At 45.2% G+C, this 11,925-nt stretch overlaps 1 long non-coding RNA gene across 1 annotated transcript; it reads right to left on the reverse strand.

Moving 5' to 3' along the window:
- Positions 1-609: 609 nt before the first annotated feature.
- On the reverse strand, positions 610-11,220 carry LOC105467519 (uncharacterized). Its single transcript, XR_978936.2, has 3 exons — positions 11,015-11,220; positions 9,236-9,356; positions 610-670 (listed from the first exon to the last, which is right to left on the reverse strand). It is a non-coding gene; the product is annotated as an uncharacterized lncRNA (long non-coding RNA).
- Positions 11,221-11,925: the final 705 nt, after the last annotated feature.

Consider the following 11,925-nt stretch of genomic DNA (forward strand, 5'->3'; position numbering starts at 1 on the left):
CAAAGTATTTTGTCTCCCATTAATTTTGAGAAAGAAAGAGGGGAGAAAGAAGCAAAGACGAACACGCAAGTTCCCTCCTCACTCTTCACCCCCGTGCCAGGCAGAAAGGAAGCTAAGGAAAGCCTAGCGCCTCTCTCCCTCTCTCTCTGCCCACTACCTTTAGCTATGGGAGGAAATAAACTACAAACATTCCACAGGAGATGCACACGTGGGCAAGCTTGTATGTCAGCTTAGAGTGTGCACGGGGTGCTCACATTCAGAAGGGACCCGGGAGATGACCTCGTTCATGACTGTCCACCAGAAATAAATTATGAGCCACATACATCGTTTTAAATTCCGTAGAAGCCACAGCAAAAAAAGAAAAACAGCAATTTAATATATCCAAAATATTATCATTTCAGCATGTCATCACTATAAAAATTATTGGATTATTTTACATTCTTTTTGTTATATTGTGTATTTCACACTCACAGAATTTCTCCTTTTGGATTCAGTTGGCATGCTTTCAAATGCTCCGTGTCACCTGTGGTGAGTGGCCACTGCATGGGACAACAGAGGTCTAACACATCACTCCATCTGATGGATGATCACAGATCTTCTTCAACATCCCTTAAGGAATCATCTGGTTCCTTGCTACTCATATATGGCCAAGTGGCAGCAACGGCATAACCTGGGTTTATTAGAGATGTAGAATCTCAGGCCCCAGCCAGAACCTATTTAAATCAGAATCTACTGATGCTCTCCTCAGGTGATTCATCTGCTCCTGCATGTGAAACTCTGAAAACCCTGTTATCTCCTCTTAAGCGCTTCCTGTGGCAGGGAACTCACCATCCCATCCCCAAGGAAGCCCGTGCCATCTTTAAATGGGTCTAGTTATTAGAAAGGCATTTATCATTCCTTTATTGAGTGTTCCCTATGAGCCTGGCACTGTGCTAAGCACGTCCCATGAATTATCTCATTTAAGCCCAGCACAGCCCTAAAAGAGAGGAACTAATTTTGACTCCTTTCATATAATTAAGAGAAGGGAAACCCCATAAACCTGGATAACTGGCCCCAGATATGTGGCTGGCCAGAACTCTGTTCCTATGACTGTTTCCTGAGCCACTCACTGCACCAGGGTCTCCCTATCCCTTCTGCCCGATGCCACTCAGAGCCCAGGAGTCTTTTCCAGTTTTAAAGAAAAGCACTGTTGGCGCTCAGGAGAGATGGCCTTCAGTACCAGACTTTATATCTTTGTGGATTTCATTTATTGCTGATTTCATTCTTTCATTTGTTTTCATTTAGTATGTCATTTCTTGCTTAAATACATTCTGTTGGTACCTGCCCGCTCAGCATTTACTTTCCTCATCAAGGTTTAGAACAAGTTCAGAAATGGGCAGCTAAGCAAACAGGCAGAAATGAATAAAAGTCATATGATGCCATTAGATCACTCAAAGATTTCTGGTTTCCAATTAAATAAGGTACATGGCTGGAAAAATCAGGTAAGCTACACATATTAAGGGAGGGACCCCAATTATGTCACTACCCGCATTGAGGAAGATACTGAACTCATCACAGAATGTCATGAGACAGCAAGCTGTGGAACATGATGGAAGTAGTCAGGTGGAAAATGAAACTAATGAGAGGACAGCAACTTCTCGGGAGTTTTCCTTCTTCACCAAAATGTATCAGTGAAACTCCCAGAAAACAAGAATGTCACTTTTCATCTGTGTTTCTACTCACAGGAAGAAATCGCTGATGGCCCAGCAGAGGGTTGAACATCTATGTGGAACTTGTACTGTTGTTTTGGAAGTAAATTATTTCTCAATTCAAAGCAAAACTCTTTTGTCTTGAATGATAATGGAAATCTTATGATAAAACTTTAGTAAATAATTTTATTATTATTAAATGAATGCCCTATTATTTAACTATCCAGAAAATCAAAGATCACTGTGCATTTGAGGGAGAGTGAAAGTGGGAGAAGAGAGGAAAGGAGTTAATGGGGAAAGGATGAATCAGAAACAAACAAAAATAGGTAGCACCAAGCAGAAGCCCTCCACAGTCAATCTCTGTAACATACCCTTCTGCCCATTTGTTCCCACGTGATGTGACATGCCTGCATCGATTTTCTCTAAATTAGAAAATATACTCGGATGCCCAAACTTAAGATACACACTACGTGGCACACACAACATCCACCCGGGTGGGTGGTTACAGGGGATCCAAAAGAAATAGTCGTCCTCTTGAGCAGCTGGTTATAAGGAGAAACCTTCAATATCAGTTGATAAAGAACTGTCAAATATATTGAGATGCCACAGAAAAAATAAGCAGTAGTTGCAAATACGAGTCCTGATTTAAACTCCTAACAGCAGAACATCTTTATTGCATCCCATGATTGCCCATCCTGATACTTCTGACATGGGCATTTCTACATGGCCAAAGGCACTGGTTGGTGTAAAAATGGTAAATTATTCTCCAGTGCAATCCTGGGCATTACAGCTACTTTTGAAATAAGAACCAAACCCCTTCACTGGCACCTTCCCCAAGCAGCCCAAACTCCACAACTGTTGTGTTCCCTTCATTCATCAAACACTGTATTCACATCAGGCCAGGATCTCCAGAATTCATGAGATTCCAGCCAGCAGGAAACCATAGTTGGTGATGCGCTTCAGATCTGTGACCCCGCCCAAATCTCATGTCGAATTGTAATCACCAATGTTGGAGGTGGGGCCTGGTGGGAGGTGATTGGATCACGGAGATGGTTTCTCATCAGTGGTTTAGCACCATCTTCCTTGGTGCTGTCCTCGAAATAGTGAGTAAGTTCTTTCGAGATCTGTTTGTTGAAAAATGGTGGCTCGCACTTTGACTTCCCCCATGACTGTAAGTTTTCTGAGGCCTCCCCAGATGCCAAGAAGATGCCAGCATCATGCTTCCTGTACAGCCAGCAGAACAGTGAACCAATTAAACCTCTTTTTTTTTTTTTTGATAAATTACCCAGTCTCAGGTATTTCTTTATACCAATGCAAGAATGAAGTGATACAGTTGGTTAATCCACAAGAAATTCTCTAGGGCAGAACCAACCTGTGTCACTCTTGTATCCTCAGGCCTGGAACAATGCTTAGCTCACAGTAAGTATACTGGGTATTCAGTATAAATTTGTCAAAGGACTGGCTGAATGGCCATCCTGGAGGCCTCACTCCCATGTTCTGAAAGTCTTCATTTCCAGCAGTAAAAATCACAGCAGTTGGCCAACATGGTGAAACCTCGTCTCTACTAAAAATACAAAAATTAGCAGGGCACAGTGGTGCACACCTGTAGTCTCAGCTACTTGGGAGGCTGAGGCAGGAGAATCACTTGAACCTAGAGGGTGGAGGTTGCAGTGAGCCAAGATTGTGCCACTGCACTCTAGCCCGGGCAACAGAGCCAGACTCTGTCTCAAAAAAAAAAAAAAAAAAAAAAAAAAAAAGAAAAGAAAAGATATCACAGAAGTTAATATTTATTGGAGGTTGACTTTGTCTCAGACACCATGCTAAACACTCTACCAGCATTACCCAATGGAACCCCCCAACATCATTATCAGGCTCAGACTTTTATTTCTATCTTACATACAAAGGAACTATAATACAAAAAGATTAACATGGGCCGGGTGCAGTGGCTCACGCCTGTAATCCCAGCACTTTGGGAGGCCAAGGCAGGCAGACTGCTTGAGGTCAGGAGTTCAATACCAGCCTGGCCGATATGATGAAGCCCCGTCTCTACTAAAAATACAAAAAATTAGCCGGATGTAGTGGAGCACGCCTGTAGTCCTAGCTACTCAGGAGGCTGAGGCAGGAGAATCACTTGAACGCAGGAGGCAGAGGCTTCAGTGAGCCGAGATTGCACCACTGCACTCCAGCCTGGGCGACAGAGCAAGACTCCGTCTTAAAAAAAAAAAAAATACATTCACATGTCCCATGTCCTCCTGCCAGTAGGTGGCAGAACCAGGATTCGAACTGTCTTGTTTCCAACCATCTCACTTGATGCCTCATTCTGATTTTCATTCTCTGCATCCAGAAGCCCACAGTAACCCAAAATGCTCCCTCTCTGGGGAAGAAAAGGGAAGGTCGTTCTGCAGCAGGGACTGCCATCTTTGAAATGTCCCTGCAGCAATTCCATTCAAAGGCCAATGCATTCACTCATTCTGAAGTTGGAGAAACTTTTCTGGGCATAGGTTCTCTGCCAGGCACTGGAGATACAGCGAGGGATAGTTGGTAGTTCCTCTGCTCCACAGGCTTGTCTGGGGGCAAATGGATAGACTTATAAGGTCAATACAATGTGGCATTGAAACAAACGTCTACTGGACTCTGCCAAGCTAGCATCACCAAGCTAGCACCAGGCAGGGTGTGGGAATGCCACAGACCCTGTCTGCCTCTGGAAGCTGAGCAGCCCACACTTTGGACCAAATGCATGGTCAAGACCAAATGTGTTGCAGGCATGTAGAGGGAGTGAGATTATTGCAAGTTGAGGTCATTGCCACTTCCAGATGAAAGCAAAGCAACCCCAACAGATACACTCTGAGTGTCCCTGTCATTTCTAAGTATGTTTCAGTTGGAGTATTCCCTGGGGATACTTGTTTAGGAGGCCTGGGAAAGGAACACTTGCCATGGCCACATCTGTTCAGCAGCCCGAGGCTGAGGGATTCCCGTGGCCGCCTTCAAGCTGCTATAGTTCCACTTTGGTTAGAAAACCTCGGGAAAATATTGCCGTGGTCAAGAATAAACAAGGCTGGGCTCTTGTTAGTGGCTGGGGATTGCTGTGGTTCAGCAAGGTTGAATAAGCTTCTCGGACTTGGCTGTGACTCTGAACAACACATCTGAGCTGTTTAACACTCCAAAGCATAGCCTCTAGTGGAAAAAGCCTGGAGATGTTTCTCCAGGAGAGCCACACGGGCAAACCCACTTCTCAGAACCCTGCCCAATGCTCAGGGGAATTCTCCAAGCCTTCACTGAACCAGTTTTCCTAAGTACTGTGTAATTAATGACTCCCAGAAGAAATCCTCTTCTTGTCACCAAGAAGGGAAAAATAAAAGCATTCCTGCAACTGTTTTATACCTTGGGCAGAGCAAATTCATTTTTAGCCAGTTCAAATAAAGTATTATATAAATCTATGATGTAAATAATAATAGAGGCCAATATTTTATAGGATAGCTTGGCAAAGGCCCCTCAAGCATGTTCATCACTTTATTCATTTATTTATTTATTTATTTATTTATTTATTTATTTATTTATTATTTTTTGAGATGGAGTTTCACTCTTGTTGCCCAGGCTGGAGTGCAATGGCATGATCTCAGCTCACTGCAGCCTCTGCCTTCCAGGTTCAAGCGATTCTCCTGCCTCAGCCGCCCGAGTAGCTGAGATTACAGGTGCCCACCACCACGGCTGCCTAATTTTTTTGTATTTTTAGTAGAGACGGGGCTTCACTATGTTGGACAGGCTGGTCTCGAACTCCTGACCTCAGGCAATCCACCCTCCTCAGCCTCCCAAAGTGCTGGGATTACAGGCATGAGACACCGCGCCCGTCCACATGTTCATCACTTTTAAAATGCAAAAGAGTCGACATGGCGTTTGCAGGAGATGTTATTGCTATTAATAGAACAGTTTGGGCTTTTTTGTTTTATTTTTCTGTGCAATTTCTACAAGAGCATAGCTGGTTTAGTCTGTGTGGCAGCTGGCATGGGGACTCTCAAGTATAATTTGTTCCTACACAATGGGCGGATCTATTCATTTACTCACAAATATTTATGAGGCACCTATTAAGTGCAAGACACTCAGATAGATGGTGGAGAAAAGACAAAGTCCCTGCTCATGGACCTGGCATTCCTATGGGGGAGATAGACATTGAAAAAAATAATAAGACATATCTGTTAAATATGATTTGTGATAGATGCACAAAAAATAGAAACAAGAAGTGATGAAAATTGGGGAAGAGGAATATTTTGGGTTTAGGCTCAAGAAAGACCTTCATACAAGGATAACCTTTAGAGTGAGTTCAGAAAGATGCTCTTGCAAAGGGCAGGGGAAGGCCTTTCAGGCATGAGGATGAGCTTGTGCCAATGTATTAGGGCAGACAGAGCACAGATTTGGAGAAGCTGGGAGAGAAGCAGTGGGGCTGGAATGTGATGAGTGAGGGGAGGGGGCTGGAGGAGTGGGCAGGGGCCAAGTCAGGTGTTCCCTGCTCTGAAGGCAGCATCTTTTTCAATCTTCTGCCTGGCTTCATTTAGCAACTCCTTGCAACAGACCAGTGCCTGACATCCTTTCCCTTCCCCCCACTTAGAACCCGGGAAGCATTTTCTTAAGGTTTAAAAAGAAAAACGAACACACTGTGGTCACCCTCTGCTTCGTTCCAGCAACGTCCACAGTGATGAGAAAGCAGGCTCCTTAAAAGGGTGTGGATGATGTTCCCCCAAGGACACATTCTTCCCACCCCAGCCAGCCAACCCAGGGTGGCTGCACTCAGAATGCTGCCTTGGTCGTTGATAATAATTGTTGCATTAATTGGTGCTGTCCAGACCAGACAGAACGTAAAAGATCCCACTGTGTCCAATAATTAATGTTTTTCCCTCACTGCAACGCCATTAATAAGGGGCTCTTCCAAGAAGGGAGTAATTGGCTGGTTGGGCGTCATTAGGGTATTTATAGATAAGCTTTGATCTGGAGACAGAAAGGAAAGCTGATTATGTTTATTTAGACTCTATTATCTATCGCTAATGTGTTATCCTGCGTTCCTATCATCCCCATTCTCTGGGTCATAATGATACAGGGCACATGCACAATGTGATTTCCATGACCTACAACACGGCTTTCTCCCTGTTGCAGGAGAGAGAGGAGGCCGTAGTGGGAGGCTGTTCACAGGTTCTGCTCACTCCCACTCATCCACTGTGAACCTTTGCTTTCCTCCAAGAAGTTTAGAGCAAGGCTCTCGGAAGTACCAGAAAGACAGTTCCTCCTAATTAAACCTCAGAGGAGTGGAAGTTTCTTGGGTCTGTGATTATCTGAAGGGTTTTTGAAAATGTAAATCTGGTGGGGAAAAAATAGAGGGAGGAAGAGGAGGCTTGGATTTGAGAGGATGTCTCAGTGGTTAGCAAGAAGTCTCACGGACTGATGAAATCTACTAGAAATGCACATCTTCCTGGACACGCAGATGTGCATTCAAGCAGTCTCTGGACCCTGGGAACTGGATGTGGGTGGTGCTCTTTCCCCCCAAAGCCTTTGATTTAATTGTTCTTTGCTAGGATTTTCAGAAGAGAATTTTGTTTTTTTTTTTAAGTATATCTGTGAACAACAGTGTGAATATATTCAATGACACTGGATTATGCAGTTGAATATTATTAAAATGGCAAATATTACATTATGCAGATCATACCACAATTAAAATAACATCACTAAAAGAAACAGAAGAATATAATTTATAAGCAGAATTTAGAAGCATAAGTAAGGAATAGGGTTTTACCTTTATAACTATAATGTATCAAGGATTCATTTTATTAACCAAATAACCTTCTAAATTATCCGGTTAGCACACAAAACTACTCTCAAGTTAACTTTTTTAAACTCTTAAATTAACAACAGTAATTCAAGAAAATTATTTGGTCAATTAAATCAGTTGCATCTATAGGGTTGTGGAGTGAACTCAACCTTATTCATTTTTACCAACCTCCCATTTAACTTGTTCTGAGGACAGCTTTTTATGCACTCCTGGCTATAATCTCACATGGGTTCAATAGTTGTATGTGTCACTTATAAAATAGAGAACCCAGACCCATCCAATAATAATTTTTTTAAAAGTATAGCTGGATGTGCATGTACATGTATTCTATACACATCAACCCCCTTCACGTCTCTCACTGCACGGTGTGGTGGGAAAAAAACCTAGAGACTGGGATTCAAACTCAGGCTCTGCCCCAGGTCCCACAGCATATAAGGGGAAAGGAAGACACATGGCCTCATTAGGCCTCAGCTTCCACACCTGTAAGATGAGGAGGATGCCAAGGTACACTCTGCAAGATTGATCTCAGAAAGAAATATAATGGTGTCTGCGGAGGTACCTGGCACCAACAGAGAAGGAGCCCCATGAATGTCCATCATGCCTCATCTATGAGGGGAGAGGTGAGTACTGGCCTTGAGTGTGTGAAAGTATCTGATAGGCCTCCACAACCTCCCCTGCCTTCTCTGCAAAGGACACCCTCCGGATCCTCGGCCTGCCTCTGTTTTTGAAACCGACTCCCAGAAAGTTGACCTGTGCACAAATGCGTGATGTAACTTTGCAAATTAAATGTGTAATGCTTTTAGAACAACGATGCCCTTTCCTCCCCTGCTCCCCGCCGCTGGGACCAGGTAATTTGCAGGCTCATCTGTTGTAGGTGTTGGGAATACTTAGAGATATTTTTAGATCCCGGCCTGGGGTCCAAAAGTAAAGAGGCTGGCTCCGGGGACCCAGTGATGCCTGTGGCATCGGTCAGGTAACAGGGGCCAGGCGGGAAGTTCTGCGAGCAGGGCAGACCAGGGCGAGTGGCCTGAGGCCAGTGGGTAAAGCAGCAAGTAGAGAAACCAGAAGGAATAGGACTGACTGCTATTAGGGGCGGTGAAAGGCGGAAGCACCCCCTATCCAAACACACAAACACACACACACTTATTTATCAGATCTTACTTAACCAGATATTACCTAGCTCAGGAAAAGAACTTAACCCCTCTGAGCCTCAGCGACTTCATTTGTAAAGTAAGGAAATGGACCTGCTTAGCTCTTCCGCTGAGGTTGTTCAGGCTGGCAGCACTTTAGTTTACAGAGTGTCTGCTGGGTACCCAGCTTTGTGCCAGGTGCTGGAGGGAGAGGCATGAAGGATCAAAGAGAAAAAGAGGAGGTGTAATTGTCACCGTTGCCTGTCACGTTTGCCCCTGGGTCTTCAGGGCATCATGGCACACCTGCTAGGCAGTGTTAAGTAACTGCAGAGGAACAGTTTAGCACCAGGATGGGCACCTTAAGACCATACATGATAATTCTTTGATCTTTTAAGGAGTTATTTGAGGTTCTTTTAAAAACTGAATCAAGATTATCCCCATTTTTCCATCTCTGTTGTTCTTCCTTCCATCTCTGTTGTTCTTAGGAGGTGCAGGCCTTGCACCTCCTAAGAACCTCTGAACTGTTTTGCTTTTCTCTCTTTGCTTCAGCTTCTAAGAAACTCAAAGCCAAATGTGTAGTTCCCAGTCTTTCTGTGGCCTACCTGTTGAGCAATGATTCCTCACTTGAACTTATTTTCTGCCTTATTTCCCTTGTATTTGCGGTTGTACAGGATGCATTTCTACAGGCCAACTCAACTCCTATCAGGGACAAGCCAGGCGTCCCTTGTGTAAAAACAAAACAAAAAAAAAAGTTGCAGAAAGGTCGCCCTGTCTCCCCACCCCTTCTAACCCTGAACATATTTCATTATTTCATTAATATCAAACTTAATTATTTTGCAATTTAGTTTGATCTAGACAACCAAGTTTATTAGCATTTCATAAACAATACATTTTATATCTGCTAATGAGGGTTAAAATAGATCAACTCATTTCTTGACACAGTGTTGATATCATATCATGAAAACATCCCCTACAGGAAACTCTCTGCCAGGGCCTCCTCCCTGTCCTAGTCTTGGCTCCGTGTCCCTGTGGAGACCCCAACCTAGTGTGCTCTGTAGGGCAGCACACAGCATTTCTGCACCCAGGGAGCTGGGGACTGCAGCCCAGAAGTGACTAAAGTTCACACATTTTTTAAATCCCCAAAGGGCTGCTCTTCGTGGAGTGACTAAGAGCTGGGCTTTGGGATGGGAGAACCCCTCCTTCATTCCTTCGTTAGTCATTCAATAAATGGAACACTGGCCAGGCACGGTAGCTACCGCCTATAATCCCAGCACTTAGGGAGGCTGATGCGGGTGGATTGCTTGAGGTCAGGACCAGTCTGACCAACGTGGTGAAACCTTGTCTCCACTAAAAATACAAAAAATTAGCCAGGCATGGTGGTGGGCACCTATAATCCCAGCTACTCGGGAGGCTGAGGCAGGAGAATCGCTTGAACCTGGGAGGCGGAGGTTGCAGCGAGCCACTGCACTCCAGCTTGAGCAACAGGCAACAGAGCGAGACTTTGTCTCAAAAAAAAAAAAAAAAAAAAATTAATAAAAAATTTTAAAATTAAAAACAAAAAACAATGGAGCACCTTTGGGGGCCAAACGTTAAGCTAACCACTGAGGAAGTAGGATAACAAGGTAAAGAAAGTCCATGCCCTCCAGGATCTCACCTTGCAGTGTGGTGAGACCACAATCAATGAGGAAGCTATCGAATAAACCGGATCTTTCCAAATGGAACTAAGGTAACAGTGAGCAGCGGCCAGCGGGGCGGCTGGAAAGACCTCTCAGAAGAGACGGCATCTGAGCTGGCCATGAGAAGAAGAGAGGGAGGCTGCAGTCATGGAGAACCACAGCAGAAGTCTAGAGCCAGAATGAACAGGGCACACAAAGGCACCGCAGCCTAGAGGCCAGCGAGGCTTCCACCCGGCCTCCACCAGGAGGCTTGAGGGTGGAGAGGCAGCCTTCAAGATGCCCGGGAAAACTGCTTGGGGCCTCTGTGAATGCATCTATGGTGACAAGACAATGTCACCCCACTCACGAAATGCTGATGCTAGACATTGAAAGAACCAAAAGAGAGAACAAACAAAAAGTGGGGGTAGAAAATGGGGCCAGAGACTGCCTTCTAAATAAGCCGCAGCCCCCGTGCCAGTGGGCACTGTGGAGATGCCAAAGCCTCCAAGAGTCTGGTCCCTGGCAGGGCCATCTGAGGACCCCAGGCCTCCCCGCAAAGCCTAGCCTGGTGGCTCTGTGTGGTTTGCTGGGCTGTCGAGATGACCACAGAGCTGCGTTGAGAATCATAGACGATCTTTTCTTAGCTAACAAGTGAAAACTCTTTTCTCTCTGCATTTAGCTTGAGATAATGCTGTTCTGGGCCCGCCTAGGAAGAGAGAAATCTACCTGACAAACAGCAAGGGCTTCTCGCCCCATCCATGAGTGGGTGACGCTTTCAAACCCGGCAAAAAAGGTTCCCCGCGCCAGCAATCTCGGGGCGTTCATTTGAGGCCTGCTGGCGACGTCTGAGCACCAAGATCACACAGCGACAAGCCGGGAAGGCACAAAACTCTACCTCGCCACCTTTTTAATGAGTAAAAACCTCTGGCTGCTGCCAGGGCCCTCAGAGACCAGCTATTAATGAGCGCTTAGAATAGACCGTGCCTGTTTGATCCGTGTACGGTGGCCTGGGAGAGACACTTCAATTTCCATTTTACATCTGCTGCCATGTTCAAGTGTCTCCTTAAGGGCAGGAAAACACTTTGCAAATTTTGTTTTTAAAGAGATATGTTCAAAGAGAGCATCCTCTCCCCACAGCCACATTCTATATGTAAGCACTTTTCAATTTTCAAAGTATATATTTAGATTATGTATATCAAAACCCGAGAGATGCTGCCGGGCCACAGGGCCTCGCTGCATACACTCTTCTCTTCCTGCCTCTTGGGGCTGCGAGAAGGGGGCTTTCCGGGTTCATCTTCAGTTTTGTGGCTTCACTCACCGGAATGGGGATGGGTGCAGGAGACAGGGACAGCTGGTGTTTTGCTCTGACTTGCAGATCTTGATTGTAGGCCGGCAGGCAATGTAGACCATACCTTGAATACCATGATTTCCAGACACTTCATCTGCAGTTAAGACTCAAGGCGCCCAGGAAGGGAGGCTGGACTCGGTGCAAGCAGGGCCTGGAAAGGAGGCATGGGTGGCCTGAGCCTGCCAAGGGAGTCAGGGGATGAGGCTACATTCAAGACGCAATTTTCCAGGGGTCTTTCCAAGATTAGAGGAAGATCCAGAGTGGAAGAGAAAGGAGGAGGTGGAGGCAA

This window comes from Macaca nemestrina, chromosome 9, assembly GCF_043159975.1.
Source record: "Macaca nemestrina isolate mMacNem1 chromosome 9, mMacNem.hap1, whole genome shotgun sequence".
NCBI lineage: Eukaryota > Metazoa > Chordata > Mammalia > Primates > Cercopithecidae > Macaca > Macaca nemestrina.